This window comes from Tachysurus fulvidraco, chromosome 8 (genome assembly GCF_022655615.1).
Source record: "Tachysurus fulvidraco isolate hzauxx_2018 chromosome 8, HZAU_PFXX_2.0, whole genome shotgun sequence".
Lineage (NCBI taxonomy): Eukaryota > Metazoa > Chordata > Actinopteri > Siluriformes > Bagridae > Tachysurus > Tachysurus fulvidraco.
Window position 1 is genome coordinate 18,789,278 of NC_062525.1, and position 18,893 is coordinate 18,808,170.

The window sequence follows — 18,893 nt, forward strand, 5'->3', positions numbered from 1 at the left end:
TAGTGGAGAGTGGACATTGTCTCAACGCATCTTTACAGAACATAAGAAACATAATAGAAGAAATTTGATATCATATGAAGATTAATATAAATAAATAAAACAAAAATTTATATTAGATTTATATTTAAACATGTTTGTATTTATTCCCAATGAGCGAGTCTGGGGTGACTGAGGCAAATGTGGTGAGGAAAAACTCCGTTAGATGGAAGAGGAAGAAACCTTGAGAGGAACCAGATTCAAAAGGTAACCCATCCTCATTTGGGTGACAGAAGAGTGTGGTTATAAATATACGGTCCAACAACTTAAGTACATTTACCGAAACCTGGAAAACAAGCTCTTACTGTAGGTTCAAGATGCACAGTTCAGCTCAGGTACTAGGTGGGTGTAGGTGGGCGTAGGGTGGTGTTTAGTAAGGGGTGGTTTGGGGGCTTTGGATCAACTAGCCTTTTTCCCAGTCTTCAAATGTCCGGGTTTGGTGAGTCGCGCCAACCAGTTGTCAAAACCAATCACTATGCAACAGATAAAGTCACAGATGTGACAATTTTCTTCATTCCTATGTTTGATGTGAACATGAACTGATGCTCTTGACAATTACAATCACTGCACTGAAAATATGCATTAAACTTATGTGAACAAATGAGATTTTGGTCGCTTAATGGCTGCCTTAAGTGGAATGAGCAACTGAAGCTATACATACTTTGTTTAAGCTTTTGCAATTACTTGTATGTAGTAGTATTTTTAATATATAAGTCTATGATATGTGGATTTGTACATCCTGTATATTACATACATTTAATTTTTGGGATTAGTGGCTTAGAGGTTAGCACGTTCGCCTCACACCTCCAGACATGCATGGTAGGTTGATTGGCATCTCTGGAAAATTCTCCGTAGTGTGTGAGTGTGTGAGTGAATGAGAGTGTGTGTGTGCCCTGCGTTGGGTTGGCACTCCGTCCAGGGTGTATCCTGCCTTGATGCCCGATGAGACAGGCACAGGCTCACCGTGACCCGAGAAGTTCATATAAGCAGTAGAGAATGAGTGAGTGAGTGAGTGAGTGAGTGAGTGAGTGAGTGAGTGAGTGAGTGAGTGAGGTTATTTTAACTTACTGTATGTTTAAAACAACCTGTGCACTTTCTACGGATTGAGTTCTATTGAGAATAAAATATTATTCTATCGAACAAAGGTTTTAACACTACACTATAAGAACAGCAAGGTGTATCTTTGGGGGTCACACTATAGCTTGTGTTTATAACGTTTGAGACCGAAAAGGCTTCTTTGTTCCGCTTTTCTTTTGAACAAATACAGGATTGGCTCCTGAGCCTCTTGCTCATTCCCAGGCGTACGAGTGTGTCATGGGATACTTTTCTTTTGTATCTTGCTGCATTCACAATGAGATTTCTCTCTCATGCTGCCTTATGAGACCTGGGTTTCGCCAGAGGTTTTGTTGCAGCCAGATTATGTAGAATATTTTGCTTTTGAATGGGAAGCAGGTGGTAGAATTAAAAAGTACAATATCAGTTTGCAAAAGTCAGGTAGAAAGCTTTTAGTCAGGGAAAAGGAATTGATATGGACCAGTGAAATGGGTGTTTGTTTTAAAATCTAGTTTTTCCTTTTTCTTTTCAATTGCCATAGCACCGTGGTCACAATGACTTACTGTTTAGATGGTTGGAGCTGCAGCTGCATTACAGCCCAGTGGGTTTCCAAATCCTTCTATCTGTAGTCTAATTCGCACAGTGAATACCTCTGAGGGCTTATTTGGGCCTGCAGGTCTCCTGGGATTCTCCACTATTAATGGCCCAGACACATTCAGCTCGCTATAGGGAGGACGGCTGGAAAATTCAATATTGTGTTATTATAAAGCACTTTTTCTTTTTATCCGTGTGTCGTATCCAAAAAAAGTCATAAGGGGGTTGAAACCGACCTTCGGTACAATGGATCAGTGGGTAATTCATGAGGAATGTCTGAAAGATTTGATTATTATTACAATATGCAGGAATTATTATAGTGCACCCAGTAATAAATACAAATATTGCTGCGAACAGCGATTATTGAGGTCCAAGCATCGCTATTATTTAATTATGTTTAGCCCAGCTCTGCCCCCTTTGTACAGTATGACCACACCCCCGGACTTTGGGCGTGGCCCGAGAATGGTTTCCTGTACTTTATATACAGTACCCTTTAAGTTTTCTGAAATTCCATATGCAAAATAAGCATGAATTAAAGCTGCTTGAATAAATTAGGCTCCAACTCATACGAGGCGATTGAACTGTAGCATCGATATCGTTTACTGGTGTTGACATGTTTATGATCATTATTGAGATTCACACTCTGTTGAGTAGTTGTCACGGTGCTTGTGAAGATAATCCTACGCCATAGTAAATGATTGTGTGTAGAGCTAAATGGTGCTTAGAGCTATTTTGTCTAGGAGGATCAGTGACAAAAAAATGCTTTGCAAGGCTTCTTGGTACATGATGTGAAGATAAAACCTGCTAGTCTGTCTGTCTGTCTGTCTGTCTGTCTGTCTCTCTCTCTCTCTCTCTCTCTCTCTCTCTCTCTCTCTCTCTCTCTCTCTCTCTCTCTCTCTCTCTCTCTCTTTCATGTTTGTACTGAGTTTCCTCCTAACTTAAGAGTATGCCATAGGTGGATCGGGCTTGGCTGAAAGTTTCACTGTACTGAATAATGTATAGTATTTATATTCTTTTCGATAAATTAACCGAATAATCAGACAAATAGCGGAATCCTAAACACATGAAAAAATAACCTGGATCGTTCTAGGACTAATTCCATCCCATGTGGAAGCATGGACAGACAGAATGATTGTAAACCTAACATGTAACTTAATACAATATTAAATCAAGGCACTCTTTGGTACAGAAACAGAGTGATGCTTGTAATATATAAATTGATGTCATAATGTGTAACCAGTTATTGAATACTAAATAGCTTGATGTTTGGGATTGTAAATCTAACATGTAACTATCAGGTAACAGCCTCAGACCTAGTACCTGTATACGTTATATACTCCAATAGCCAAAAATATTGTGCTGCCCTAATGTATGTTTTTCTCTTGTCTTCAAACGTATATAAAGGGATAGCTTACAATCTTATACCAACTCCCATACGATGTTGTGGAGTGGAAGTTTTTGTGGCTCGGATTTTTACAGAAATACACAAAAACAACATGTGGGCATTCGACGTGCATATTTTCACTGACCATTTCACCCTAGAGGACTTTAAAACAACAATCTGGATAATCTTGCTTGGAGGAAAATGCTCAGAAGCATTCAGAAAACAGCCACTGATTTGGTATAAATGAGGTGCTTTTGGGATGGTTGTCTGTCTTTTACTGCCAACATTTAAAAAAAATGCAGAACGAGGTTCGACAATTTAAAACGACTGCATATCTTGACTGTGTTGTCTGGCACTGTCGACATGCACACTTCTAGTTCCAAGTTCTCCTCTCAGGTCTCGTTAGTCCAAGACTCGACATAATCATCCGAGATGGCATCGACTTTTCATTTGGAAACATCACCATACACATTCATAACGTATGATACAGATTTACATAGACTTTCTGTAATCCTGGCAATGTGCCATAAAGTAGTAATACCTCTTTAACAAGCGGTAGCTGTTGTCTATGACAGGAAAGACTACTTGCCAACTCCAAGTCCAAGGCCTGGCTTATGGGAGGTTGTCCAACAGCCGGTTTTCTATGGCACAGTTCCACTGGGGTCAGTGTGATGAAGCTGATTAAAACCTGATGGATGCTGCTGTGATGTGAAATACATGGGAAGCATTAACTATGTTAAACCTCCAGCTTGGTATTGCTTCAGTTAAAGCTATTGTTATACCGTAAACAGCCTTTAATTGATGTTATGTGTGCCATATTGCTCACACATTGTGTGCACTACATTTTGACAAACTAAAGCACCACAAGTTGCCATAAAAGCTTCAAACCATCCTCGGAAATGAATTGGAGGGGTGTAGTGGTGAAGACTTGTCTTCCAGAAGATATTCCTTCAGTCGGTGTTGTCATGACGGTGTTGAAATTGGTGTCTTCCGTCTCTGGGGTTTAAATGAACCAGAGAAACAAAATGTGAGCCACTTCTATTTACTTTTATTTGTCACTTGTCTTGTACTGTATGTCATTACGGGCATCTCTTTTATTCCAAGTTCAGTTTAGGACACTTTATGAGCTCAATGTCTAATACCAAATGAATTGACTTTAGAGCTCATGCCTAAACAGGGGGCACTTCTTAGGCATGGAGTCTAGTGTCACTCTTTGGTACAGAAACAGAGTGATGCTTGTAATATAGAAATTGATGTCAGAACCTGTAACCAGTTATTGAATACTAAATAGCTTGATGTTTGTGTTTTGGATGGAATAGCTACTGTAGTTCAATGAAAAGCTTTGCATTGCGTTTGGATGTTTGTTCCTAGGAATGTGTCCAAGGTACACAAATTAACTGGAAGTGTACAGTCTGGAGAGAAAGTAATAAAACCTAATCCAACACACCATGTGTCTGGGTTGTACTTGTCATTTGTATTTAGAGTTAATTTTATGTTTAGGCCACTTAGCAAAAGTGCTTTATTATATATGTGGGAAACAGATCCGAGTCTAGTCTTATTTCTGCAAATTCAGCCAAGTGATAGGGATCTTTTTTTAATACTGTTTTAATTTCTGCTCAAACAAGTTAATGTTTTCTGAATTCTAGTAACTGGTTATTAACAAACTTACAAAATGTATAGACAGTACTATGCTTTACTGGGCAGGGGCTCTGGTTCTAGACATGTACTGTATCGATTGATAACAGTCGTGGCCTAATGGTTAGAGAGTCTGATTTGTAATCTGAAGGTTGTGGGTTCGAGTCTCGGGCCGGCCAGGACTGAGGTGCCCTTGAGTAAGGCACCGAATCCTCACAACTGGTTCCCGGGCACCGCAGCATAATGGCTGCCTGCTGCTCAGGGTGTGTGTTCACGGTGTGTGTGTGTGTGTGTGTGCACTTTGGATGGGTTAAATGCAGAGAACAGATTCTGAGTATGGGTCACCGTACTTAGCCGTATGTCACTTCACTACTACTTGTAATAACATTACTAGTATGAGAGCAAGGTTAGGTCTATCAGTATTAGCAGTGACAATTCATGAGCTTCAACCTTGTTGATATGAAATGTTTTTGGATGCAAAAGTTTAGTATTAAAATAATCTGATTTGTTGTTTTCATATCTGCATTCAAACAGGAACATGAGTGAAAGCTTCAGTCTCTCAGGGACATATTTCTTTCTCAATCATGTGGTTGTACCGCTATTGCTGTGAGTTTCATTGTCAACACAGAACACAATAACACCTCGTGTCTCCAAAGATAGTACACGTCAATCACTTTGTGTCCTTTCTCACAGCTTCCTGTGAGAGGTAACACACCTTTTTCAACACAAAATCCTGCGTGCAGTTTGAAAGTGATTCATTTAGAAGTTGTATGTGAAATTGAAAGCAAAGAGAAATGCCCTGGAGTTTAGAATCTGTTCCAAATCAAATGTCTCCTTTACATATTCGCATAAGTGACAGAAGCTTTCAGAATCTGATTTGCTCTACTCTCACACCCCCCCAAAAAAAGATGTTATTATTTGGAGAGCAAGACATTTTTCCTTGGATACTGGCTGCTGTTTTCAAGCTAATGATAGTGTAGCACAGTGACACCAGAGGCTGAAAAGCATCATCTGCCAACAGAAAGCTTTTTTTGCTAACAATTCCCTCATAAGCCTATTTGCGCTCTTATTCTCCTTTTGTGTTTCCTCTTCTCGTTTCTATCTGAGAGATAAACTCGTTATATTTCTAACGACTCACTGAGTCCCTATGTGTGTTGTTCTATTTTTTTTTTTGTCTTTGTCTTACGATGATGTTTTTCAAGATTTGACACCACAGATGTATGCACTCATAACCCATTTTCCATTACCACAGGCAGCTTTGATGCTTAATTCTGAATTTTCCCGACGCTGGTCTTACACGTCCTGTTGTTCTATTCCTGTCAAAAAGCATTCAGTATGGAGCTGCAGCTTAACTCGGTGAAGAGGCCCTAAGGAAATGACTTGAGTAAGTGTTCCATAATCTTAGCTGTTGCAAAGATCGTATTAATATTCTCAAATATCTGCCAAACCGAATGCCACCTCAAACATCGAGCGTGTATTGTAAGCCTGGCAAAAAATTACCAATTAAATTGACAGTGCCAGAGATTGCAGTTCACAATGACTAACGCTAAATTAAATTAGACGTTTTTTACTGAAAGCTCAGCCTTTTTTAGTATCTCCGGTCTCAAAGTAATTATGAAAATAACCCACGGTAAAGCTGTTTAGTTCTTTAGTAGCACATGATAACAGTGTGAATCTAATTTACAGGTTGAATCTTTTTCCTTCCTTTTTTCCACATGGCTACAGAGGAGTCCGATATATTAAATGTGTTATTAGGTTAGGCATGAGCACTAACAGCTGGGAATATGCTAGTAAGTTTAGCAGTGATTAATTACAAAAAAATAGGTCTGTTCATTAAAAAAAAAAAAGTAAGTAAGAAAAAAACCTCAAACTTTCCCAGTATCTACTGTATATGATGACACTCTGCTCCATGGATAGTCATTTACGAGCCGTGGCTTGGTATTTGGCTGCTCACACAGATAACAGAACATCTGCAACTTGTCATTAAAAAGCAATTGCTGTAATTTAAGCTACAGCTGTTTTTTTTTTCTGCATTATTCTTAATAGCTGTGCAAATAAAATTTGGGAAACCTTCGGAACTAGAAGGGTTTCTGCATGAATGTGTTTCACACAGCTTCATTTCGACCATAATATTAAAATAAATACAATAATAAAGATGGTAATATTTTGGGTAAAAAGCAATATCTGTGCATATCACAGTGGAAAGAAAATGGTTTATTATGTGCTTTTATGAGAAGCAAAAAAGCCGGCATATAAAAGGTGCTGAAAGTATCACATGAGTGTGTTTAAAGACTTGTATACAATTTAAGCCTGCTGTATGTACGAAGAAATCTAATATACATGTCTCAGAACCTGGCCATCTCTCTCTCTCTCTCTCTCTCTCTCTCTCTCTCTCTCACGTTATTTTGACTGATCACCTCAGTATAGTTCCATACTTGTAAAACATATGCCAAGGTGTATTGTGATGAACAAACACGTTAGTCGGTTTCCCATTAATTTGTCACCCATCTATGTATGTGTTGCTCTGCTGTGCACAAGTCAGGATGCCGCATGCAATTCCTCTAGAGAAGGTGTAGCTTACCAAGGCTGCACCTCAGATTTAGACTACAAATCTCCCACTGGGTGTGAAGGCCTTTTGCCACCAGCGAGTCATGCTCCAGCTGTGTGAGGTTCAGATACCTGACCTCTTTTTTATGTGCTTTTGAGTTTGGGTTGCTGTCTGTGGTGCTGATCCTGTATTGTTATAGACACTTTGGGTGTGGTATTTAGAAATCTCTGAGGCCTGGGATTCAAAATTATTTTTTTATCATTAAAAAAAGAATTAAGGATTCATCAAAATGATATCCTATTCTTGATCGTGTTTCTTTAAAACATTAACATTTAAATATAATGTGAAAGCAAAAAAAAATATTTTTGACATGTGACTGTACAGGTGGGCACGGTGGCTTAGTGGTTAGCACGTTAGCCTCACACCTCCAGGGTTGGGGGTTCGATTCCTGCCTCCGCCTTGTGTGTGTGGAGTTTGCATGTTCTCCCCGTGCCTCGGGGGTTTCCTCTGGGTACTCCGGTTTCCTCCCCCGGTCCAAAGACATGCATGGTAGGTTGATTGGCATCTCTGGAAAATTGTCCATAGTGTGTGAGTGTGTGAGTGAATGAGAGTGTGTGTGCCCTGTGATGGGTTGGCACTCCGTCCAGGGTGTATCCTGCCTCGATGCCCGATGACGCTTGAGATAGGCACAGGCTCCCCGTGACCTGAGAAGTTCGGATAAGCGGTAGAAAATGAATGAATGAATGAATGAATGAATGAATGAATGAATGAATGAATGAATGTGACTGTACAAATTTGGTAATATAGTCAGTATGCTGTTTATGTCACTAGGAGACAAACAAAGCACATCAAAGACAAACAAAATATTTCTTACAGGCAAAGTGATGTGGTTCAAATCGAAATGTACCTGTAGGCATGATAGTTCTTGCTGAGTTTTAGATATTTGTAAAACATTTATTATATACAACTCTGTAGCTGCTCCTGCAGGATATTATTATAAAATTATTTAAAGGAACCATAAATTAGGTTTGTAAATAGCTGTCATGTTACAACAAATCCACTGTAGATACACTTTCTAATCCTCTTTCCTTTCCCCAGCTGTTGGCTAAATTACTTTTCAGTGTTGCCCATAAAGAAAAGTAATATGACTCTAGAAGGATCATCTAGTTGCTTCCTGTCGGGGAAAATACTTAAATTTCTTCACTCTTCCTGTCTCTTGCCTAGCTTTTCTAACCCCTATCAAGAATCGAATTCACACTTCTGCTGCCTCATTATCTCTGACACGACTTGCACAATACTTTCCTTAATTTTTTTAATCTTTATAACTATAGACTTATCATTTAATTAAGTATATACACTGATTATTAGCACCAAAACATCACGAACCGGATGCAGTTTACCCCGGACTAATTTTTGCTTTTACGGCACATCATCATCTAAGGTGCTGCTCTCTGCTATCATAACTTTGGCACACATGCTAGGACATGTCAGAGCTGGAATGCCATCACCAGGCAGTCTTTCACACAGCCTGAACTCCATTATAACCCTGTGTTGACAGATTGCACATTAGATGCAAACTGTTTCATAATGAGTCACGATGGTCGACTGATGAAGTTAAAGTGAGGCCTACTTGTAATTTGCAAAGCAGTCAGCATGATATCCAGCATTTAGATTCTCCCTCAGGCTAAATTAAAGACGTTAGAGATTTGGAGCAGTGAAGTGAAATAAGGAATTTACTTTGGCTTGCCTCCAAGGAGGGCAAAAGCGCTATGTGCACATTTTTGATAGATCAACCCCACTTCCTGTTATGAATAATTTTTTAAAGACAGCATTTCTGACTTTATAGTCTCTGCAGAATGTACTGTAGTGTAACATATACAGTATGCAACATACAGTACAGGGGTAAACAAAAATAATGCGAACACAGATGATATGTGTAATACGGCTTTATTAATAAGGTATTGGACCACCATTTGCGTTTAATACAGTTTCCGAACTTCTTGCGATAGATTCATACAACTTCTGAATATCTTCCAGCAGAATTTTGTACCATTCATCTAGCAGAATATCTTCTAGTTGCTTGAGAGAGGTTGGAGCAGGGAACCTGCTTCTCACATTTCTCTTCAAAGTTTCTCACATTGTTTTGATGATATTCAAGACAGGTGATGAAGCTGGCCTGGGCAGAGGTTAAAACTCATACTGTTGCTCCTCAAACAGTCTAAACTGTTATTATCATGTTGAAAAATGGCTTAATTGTTCATTCATTTATTCATTCATTCATTTTCTACCGCTTATCCGAACTACCTCGGGTCACGGGGAGCCTGTGCCTATCTCAGGCGTCATCGGGCATCAAGGCAGGATACACCCTGAACGGAGTGCCAACCCATCACAGGGCACTCACACACTCACACACTACAGACTACAGACAATTTTCCAGAGATGCCAATCAACCTACCATGCATGTGTTTGGACCGGGGGAGGAAACCGGAGTACCCGGAGGAAACCCCCGAGGCACTGGGAGAACATGCAAACTCCACACACACAAGGCGGAGGTGGGAATCAAACCCCCAACCCTGGAGGTGTGAGGCTAACGTGCTAGCCACTAAGCCACCTTGCCCCCCCGCATAATTGTTCAGAAAAAAACATTTGGACCATAGGATGCACCTGATCACTTAGATTTTTTTTAAATACCTGCTGGCAGTAGCGCGGCCATGTAGGCTAATGATGGGACCAAAAAGAAAAATAGATGGCCACCCAAATCTTCACAGATCTTCACAAATTCACCCCCCATGTTTGACAGTCCAAGCTTCCTTAGGGTTCTCCATACATAAACTCGACCTGCTGTTGGGAATAATGTAAATGATGATTCATCATATCAAATCAAATCAAAAAATAAAATAAGAATAAAATAATAAAAAAGTATAAACTATATAAGAAAACTATATAAAAATATAGATGAAGAAATAATGTATATACATATGCATAAATATACATATACATAATTGTGTATGGTTTTTAAAGATTGTCCTTAAAGTGTCCCGGTGCAGTACGGTGTGTATATAGTGTATAAAGTGGCACTGTGCTGAGCAAGTCCAGAGTTAAAGTGTCCTTAGAATGTCCAGGTGAAGTATTGTGTGTAATTTCATTCGTTTCCAGCCTTCATGATGATCTCGACACCATCTTTTTCACATTTTTGCATCAATGTCTTTAATGTGATTAATGGCTTAGCAGTTGCAACTCTTCTATGGATGTTGGCTTTGTGAAGATCTCAGTGGATTGTTTTTAATCTGTAAATGAATTTCTTCTGTTACATTTACTTCAGTACTTCTGAGTTGTTTGGAAACTGTCTTTTCTAGTGTTTGACGGTCCCTATCATTAAATTTGGAATTTTATTCACTACTCTTTTTTTTTGCTGATGATGACCTTCCATGCTTTGTATACGCAGTTATACTCATAGGGACTTCCTTTTGAAACACCAAAGAGCTGGGCTGCAAATGTTTGGAAGTCTGACAAGTCACCCATTTCAACAATGTCTTGAACTAACCTCTGCTTGGTTTATATGGCATGCAAACTTCTACAGTGGTACCCCGCTTATCGACCTCAATCCGTTCCTTAAAACCAGTCGAAATGCGAAATGTAATTATCCCATAAGAAATAATGGATACCAAAATTAATCCCTTCCCGACCTCCACCGATACCCAATAATTAACAATTTTTGCCCCATTTTTAGCAGTATTAATACTAAATAATACATAAAATAATACAGGTACATAAATAACATTGTATATAATACAGTAAAAAGTATAAATGAAAAATTATTGCCTGATCAACACTATCATCCACTCGCTGTTTCTCTTTTATCCACAGGACGAGTCATTTTTCCATCTCATTTGTAGCCTGTGGTCTTTGTTTTAAGTTAACATTGCGCGACATACTGTACTGGGCAAGACATTTGCTTCTTTCATTTTTTCCTTATTGGCCAAATATGTACATATAGTAGACTTTGGTAAATTATAATTAACAACAAGATCTTTGATATGCGTACCATTTTCATACTTAGAGATAATTTTTCTCTTTGTCTCCATAGAAATCACACGCCGCTTGGCCTTCACATCACTAGCTTTTTTTTTGGACCCATATTTCTAGAGTATTTTCACAAATTTAAACAAAAAAAAAAAGACTACACTTTAAACAAAGTATTGTATATACAGTATACACACACTAACTTGTTATATTGACCGCTAAATAACACTAATATTGTTCACAAACCGAAGTTTAATTTACGATAGATGCTCTCTCCACGAAGGCTGAGGAAGATCCTTCCCCTCGCGCCACGTGGGTTGAGGTCGATAAGCGGAGATTTGGTCGTTCAGCATGCGCAAATTTAGTCGAAATGGGTCGATGTCCGAGCCGGTCGATAAGCGCGGTACAGTATAATATAAATAATACAATAAATAAACCCCTAAATAAATCCCACAAAGCCCTATAACAATGCGTGTTCACATTATTCTGTCTAATCCCTGTATGTGTCTGAAGTATCCATGGCAACCAGAAATTTTGGTCTGGTGTTATTTTATAAATACACAGTGTGCACATTAGTATTGGAGTAAAAAAACTAAGGTTGGCATTTAAGACTAAAGAATTTCAGCCTGCGATTAACTATTTAACAGCGATTAGCATCCCTGTATTCCTGCATCCAGCCCCTGTGTTCCTGTGGTTGGTTCTGGCTCCACTGCGACCCTGACCAGTATGTAAGGGGTTATTAAAGTTGAAGGTTTTTTGAATGGTGCCCACTCGGATGTTTTCAGGCATGGTTTTCTCTCAGATTTTCTCTTCTTATATTATACTAAAGGCTCTAAATTGTCTTAAAAATAATTCACAGAATTTGTTTCTCTGATAAAGGCAGGGTCTCCGATTTTTGAGAAATGATTCGGGCCGAATAATAAACAAAAATCGAGTCAAAAATCAAAACAGTGTAGCCAATGAGCAGAAAGGGGCGTGTCTTGTCAATATGCGGCGGAGAGTGTGTTCAGTGCGCATGTGTGACATTAACAGAAAGCGGTTTTAACATTGACATGGAGGATAAAAACAAAGAAAGAAAGTGAAGAAAGACTTACGATAAGACAAGAAGTAGGACATGTTAATATAGGATCAGCTTTCCAGCGCTGGAGAGAACTGAAGGAGCAGGAAGTTGGCCACATATTCACAGATTGGAGTTTCCCGAGTCAATAACTCCTGAGCTAAACGCTGTTACTACACAAATAACACCTCTTTTCTATCGTAGTAATGTAGAGAGGCAGCTACAACCACGTTTTGTGTAGTAACAGCGTTTAGCTCAGGAGTTATTGACTCGGGAAACTCGAATTAACTTAAGACACCGAGGCGATTTTTCCTTCTCGATAGGTGAGTAACGTTGGTTTTGCTTTGTTACACAGAACTAATATATGCCTTTGTCCTTTACATGATTATGCTTGTGTGTCATTTTTGCTTGTTTGTTTATCTGCAATCGTATTGTTCTTCCCTTCAGCTATGATAAAGACACATTTCTTTCCATTAGTCGCCTGGGTTACGTATGTATGTATGGGCGGAGCTATCGATACAGGGGTGGGACCCATTTGGGTTAGGGGCGTGTTTGTTTTGGTGATTTTCTATGTCAACATTGGCTTTCAAACAACGGAGACCCTGCCTTTAATTACATGACTTAACAGTTAATTTAAAAAAGAAAAAACCTGTTAATTGTTAATAATCATTTTAGGAAAAAATAGCAATATGCATTGTTTTTATTAATATTGAAACACAATTTTTTTGAGTAGCAAACTGCACAGCAAATGTTGCGAGTGTTTTTTGGTGCAGATCAACATGGCCTTGAGCTCATATGAGGGTCTATAACAGTATAATAAATATATCTGCCTCCATCCACAATACAATCAGGCACTACAGAGCATTTTATGATGTAGGATTTGTTGGTCAAAACCCTGCTGTAAAATCTATTTGCTGAAAAAGCAGGCTGAGCTGGTCATACTGGCAGAAGATCTTTACCAGCGGGTTAAGCTGACTTTTTCAGCAGGGAATGTTTTCTCAGAATGAATGGAAGGTGAACCTGTAGACAAACGTTCAATTTTCTTTTCACTCGTATCTGTATTAGTGTGCACATCGTGTTCAAAGGACCAAAGTAAGCACAGTTTTATGATCGCACTTGAAAAATCATCATCTAGGCAGCAGGGGCAATGTACTGTAGTATCTAAATATTTATAAATGTTGTTTTAGAAATCCCGTTGGGTTGATGATAGCTAGTCAGCTAGGATTATCAGTGAATATTATGCACATGCACATACAGTATATTACTCTGCCTTCTTTGCTCTACATCTACACCAGATGATGCAGTTCCAGAGCTCCGAACATCATCAAGGCCTCCACCCACTGCAGTCACGGTCCGTTCTGACAGTGACTAGAACTGAAAAGCTCAGTAGGACCTTCTTTCCTCAAGTCATTAGACTCCTTAACACAGATTTGTCCGTCTCACTAATCGCTTAGGATTTCAGAAAGACTCAGTTACTCCATTGAACTCTGCACAGCGCACTTTACTGTTACCACATGCAACTCGCAGCTCGGGAATACATCAGATTTCTTTCTGTAATATTTGCACACACTGAACTAGTACTACATTATTGCAAACATTATTGCATAACATGCTACCACATGTAACACGTAAACATATTGCACAATCATTCTATCTATTTCTACTTATTTTTCTTACTTAATAATAGAAATTAATAAAAGTAATTAAACAAAGTAATTCATCTTGAATAAAATTCTCTTAGAAATCCTGTCAGGTAATCCTGTCATATTCATGTATAGATGCTGATGACTTTATTTCTGTTTCATTTCATGTAGGGAATCAAATACAATTATATTTTACTCAAAGATACAGTGATTAAAAGTTAAATAAGATTAAAAGTTAAAAGTTCCCAGATACCCTGACCAACATTAGCAACTACAGAAAAATATATAAAAAAAAAACTAAATAAAATTTTCCAGAGTTAGGGGTGCCAATGTTTTTTTTTTTCTAAATGTGTGATATTTTTTTTAAAGTAATGTACTTAAATGAAAGGTTGGATTTTTCTCTCTTTTTTTGCATTTGGGTTCTATGTTTTTTTTTTTTTTAAATAAAGGAGAATTTTTAGAAGTCCATGACCACATCTTAAACAGGGGTGCCAATAATTGTGGAGGGTACTGTACACTTTTTGTGATTTTGGATAAACTGTCATATCATTTGTGCAGTTTTCATATGATATGTCTTTGCCGATGGCATGTTATTATGAGCTTTAGTGATAACTGCTGAAATAAATATTAGAATAACGATTGATAGCATGCTATGCGGCTTTGTGTGTGGATATGTTTGCTTTGATAACACCGTGCTGTTAAACTAAATTAAATAACCTGTGCTAGCAAATATTGATATCTCATTTAACTTTGCTTGATGTAAAAATATTGGAAAATCCACATGCATGATGTATACAGCGTTTTCTCTTTCGGCTTCCTGTAGCTCTCGCCTTACAAAAGGGATATCTCGCTCCACTATGAAAGACTGTCATAAGGAAGGCAAACTATGGAAATAAAAAGAAACTATAGTGTTCATTTCATAAAGCAAAGGTTGTGATAAGCATGTAGTTTAGAATATCAGCTATATGGAGTCATGGGAAAGAAAAAATGGATGGTTTTAGATGCTTATATCGACATACTGTATATTGTGAACTGCAAACTACGGTGGCCGAGAAGTGCAAGACACATGAACAAATCCGAAAACACAAGGACAATTCAGACAACCCAGAAACGGTAGGTATCGTTTGTGAATGGAAACTTACCGATCATTGTACAAGAGACCTGTCATTCAAGATATACAGTTGAATGACAGGTGTCTTGTCCGATGATTCGGATTTGTTAATGTGTTTTGGGATTTGTTGTTTTGTTTTCGGATTTGTTGTTTTGTTTTCGGATTTTTTAAGGTGTTTTTGGATTTCTTGTTTTGTTTTCGGATTTGTTAAGGTGTTTTCGGATTTGTTAAGGTGTTTTTGGATTTGTTAAGGTGTTTTTGGATTTGTTAATGTGTTTTCGGATTTGTTGTTTTGTTTTCGGATTTGTTGATGTGTTTTCGGATTTTTTAAGGTGTTTTTGGATTTGTTGTTTTGTTTTTGGATTTGTTAAGGTGTTTTTGGATTTGTTAATGTGTTTTCGGATTTGTTAAGGTGTTTTCGGATTTGTTAAGGTGTTTTTGGATTTGTTAAGGTGTTTTTGGATTTGTTAATGTGTTTTCGGATTTGTTAAGGTGTTTTCGGATTTGTTAAGGTGTTTTTGGATTTGTTAAGGTGTTTTTGGATTTGTTAATGTGTTTTCGGATTTGTTAATGTGTTTTCGGATTTGTTGTTTTGTTTTCGGATTTGTTGATGTGTTTTGCACTTCTCGGCCACCGTAGCATACACAGACACATAGACAGACAGATACAGAGGAGATAAGGTTAAACAGGGATGTGAAAAAAACAACAACAACAACACGAAAAGTATCATCTATACCCACACATACAACAGAGGAGAAAAATAAAGGTAAAATCTTTGCTTTTGGCAGAATGCCTGAGTGAAATGCTCCACTTTAATGCTGCCTTAATAAACCCGGAGCTGTAAGTGTGTTTGTGTGTCTGTATCCATTCAAATGTCAATTGTATCCTTCCTAATCACTGACAGCGCTCAGGCAGAAAAGCTTTTATTTTTACACACAGTAATAACTGGCATTAAATGGAAATAAAGGTAATGTTTCTTTATGCTTGAAACGGAGAGAAGGAAATGTGCATCTGTGCATGAAATGAAATGGAGGTGAAATACACTGAAACGCATAAACCCTTCAGAGGTGTGTGTCGCTGCACTGACTCGCTCCAGATGCTAAGAGGCGTGAGCTTTATGACTCCCTCTGGCATCTTTCAGATTGACCTTCACTAAAGTGGATGATTTAATGGACTGTGAAGGACTTCGCTCTAAGATGGAAGGAAGTGGAAAAGTGTTAAGTTGTCCGTACCACATATTTGTCAAAAGCCGTGAACACCGAATCTGAAAACAAGGCTGCTCACTGTAGCGTAAAGCTCCCTGACTTTGTCCACAACTCTGTTTTAGTACACTGTCCATCATGGCTTCACTTAGTGAAGGGGCAAGGAAACATTTTATGTGATAAAAAGGCCTTTTTTGTTTTTTTGTTTTTTGTAGATGAGCTCATGTTGAAAGATGAAGGAACTGATATCTTCTTGTTTAAAAAAAACAACACTAATTAAAAATGAGATACTAAGAACGTAACATACAAAAGTACTTTGTGTAGCATTATTATGATTATTTAGCCTAGGGGTTAGCACGTTCGCCTAACACCTCCAGGGTTGGGGGTTCGATTCCCACCTCCGCCTTGTGTGTGTGGAGTTTGCATGTTCTCCCCGTGCCTCGGGGGTTTCCTCTGGGTACTCCGGTTTCCTCCCCCGGTCCAAAGACATGCATGGTAGGTTGATTGGCATCTCTGGAAAATTGTCCATAGTGTGTGAGTGTGTGAGTGAATGAGAGTGTGTGTGTGCCCTGCGATGGGTGGGCACTCCGTCCAGGGTGTATCCTGCCTCGATGCCCGATGACGCCTGAGATAGGCACAGGCTACCCGTGACCCGAGGTAGTTCGGATAAGCGGTAGAAAATGAGTGAGAGAGAGAGAGCCTTGCATAATTTGGTTTCATGGCAAAGAGAAGCTGCATACGTGAAGAATATTAACTTGCTTATCATGTAATATTTAGCACATACTTAGTCCAGATGTGTTGGTAATATCTGCATATTATTCAATTATTAAACAGTCTCCAGAAAGGTTAATCAGCATCTGAGAGAAAAATAATGGTGCAATGCATAACAGTAATACACCTGGTATCAAACACTCACGATAGAGCCGCAGTGCCGCACTCGAAAGGATAAATTAGCTCTGGTAAATGTACACATCACTTACATTGACAGTTTAAGTAAAGAATTAAGAACAGAATAAGGATTCTTTCTCACACATTGGCTCATTTCACACACATTGACTCCACATGGAGGTCCACATGAACATTTGGTTAGCTGCAGTAGGTACAGTAAGACTAGCGTTTTTGAAGCTGGAATATTATATCAGTTAATACTGGGATTTAGTCAAAGAGACTAGCCCCAAGCCAATGATTCACCACAGGGGGAGCAAAGCTAATCTTTCAGCCATATGGAATATTTTATTTAGCCAACAAATCAATATCCAAGAAATGCTCACGTTATACTATATAATCTATACATTTATAATTCTCATGTCAAATAAAGAGGCTCTTTTTTTTTGATGGATGGTGTTAAATAGATATGATTACATAAATTCTGTCAGATTCCTGCTCATAATAATGCTCTTAATCTTAGCCTTGATTTAAATTATATTAATATATAATAGATAGAATATAAGGCCTAATATGGTCCCCCCCCAAAAAAAAAATTAAAAATACAAATGTGGTTCTGCTCCCTGATGCACAGCAGAAAAAAACAGATTGATTTAGATTCCAGACTGGCAATACACACAGGCTAGTGAGTTCAGGCTGGCAGCTCACACACTCGACCAGCGTACTGTAATAAGGGCGCTCTTCAGATGCTGGCCATGCCGTCGTGCATCTCGATTCTTATTAAGAGGCCTGTCAGTCAGGGAGCTGCTGGAGCTGTACACTCCAGAGCTTATTCCACCACCTCTATACATAATGACACCTGGCATCATGGAGTAGGAAGTGGGATTAATGAATTGCAAACGTCTGCAAATTAATATGTTCTGCAGGGAGCAGACGTCACCCATAAATCCTCCACCTCTGTGGTGGTGAGCGATTGCACCTCCGTTGCTCCCATTATTTAAGGTCATGTGGATATAAAGGTCATGAATATGGATCAAACCTCCATATGGGTGATTGCTAACCCCTCTTGACTGACATGTTTTGAGATGCTTCTTTTGACCTGTAACATTAAGCAGTGGCCACTGGAGTGTGTTAGTAGGAATTTTGTTCGTAATGAAGTAGTTGTGATGTTGATGGAGGATACACTGTGTTCAGCAGCAGTGATTCAGTACAGGTATTGAGCTAACGGTGCTTGATGATGGATTTATTTTGAAATGTTTCCCTTTGTTTCTCAATCATGGAAGAAGGATGCTGAAACTGAATCGGTAATAGTTGATACTGTAGTTCATAGGCATTTTATTTTCTACAGATTTACTAAAAAAAAAAAAAAAAAAAAAAAAGAAGCGTGAAGCACGACTTTACAGACAATTTGCCTAAAACTTAATCTTCAATAATGAAATACAGATTCTAGGCCACATGTCCAGTTGAAAATTGCTATTAATAATCTATTAAACACTTATATTCATCTTTCTGTCAGGACCACTTTGTCACAAGGGAATTTATTAGATGATATGCATACAGTTAATGTTGGCGGTGTGGTTCTGTTCTGGGCAAGAATCCACGCGCCCGTCCACGCGCAGCGACTAGAAAATAGAATAGACACCCCTACGAATGAGAATTTAAATGGTCGGGTAATATGGATGTCGTAACCGGATTGGAGCGCGTCGTGGACAGCTGATTGAC

General features: G+C 38.6%; 1 protein-coding gene across 2 annotated transcripts in view; it reads left to right on the plus strand.

Annotated features, from left to right (window-relative positions):
* ndst2b (N-deacetylase/N-sulfotransferase (heparan glucosaminyl) 2b) overlaps positions 1 to 18,893 on the plus strand; it is a 67,028-nt gene that overhangs the window by 6,140 nt on the left and 41,995 nt on the right. The gene's annotated exons all lie outside the window — the stretch shown is intronic.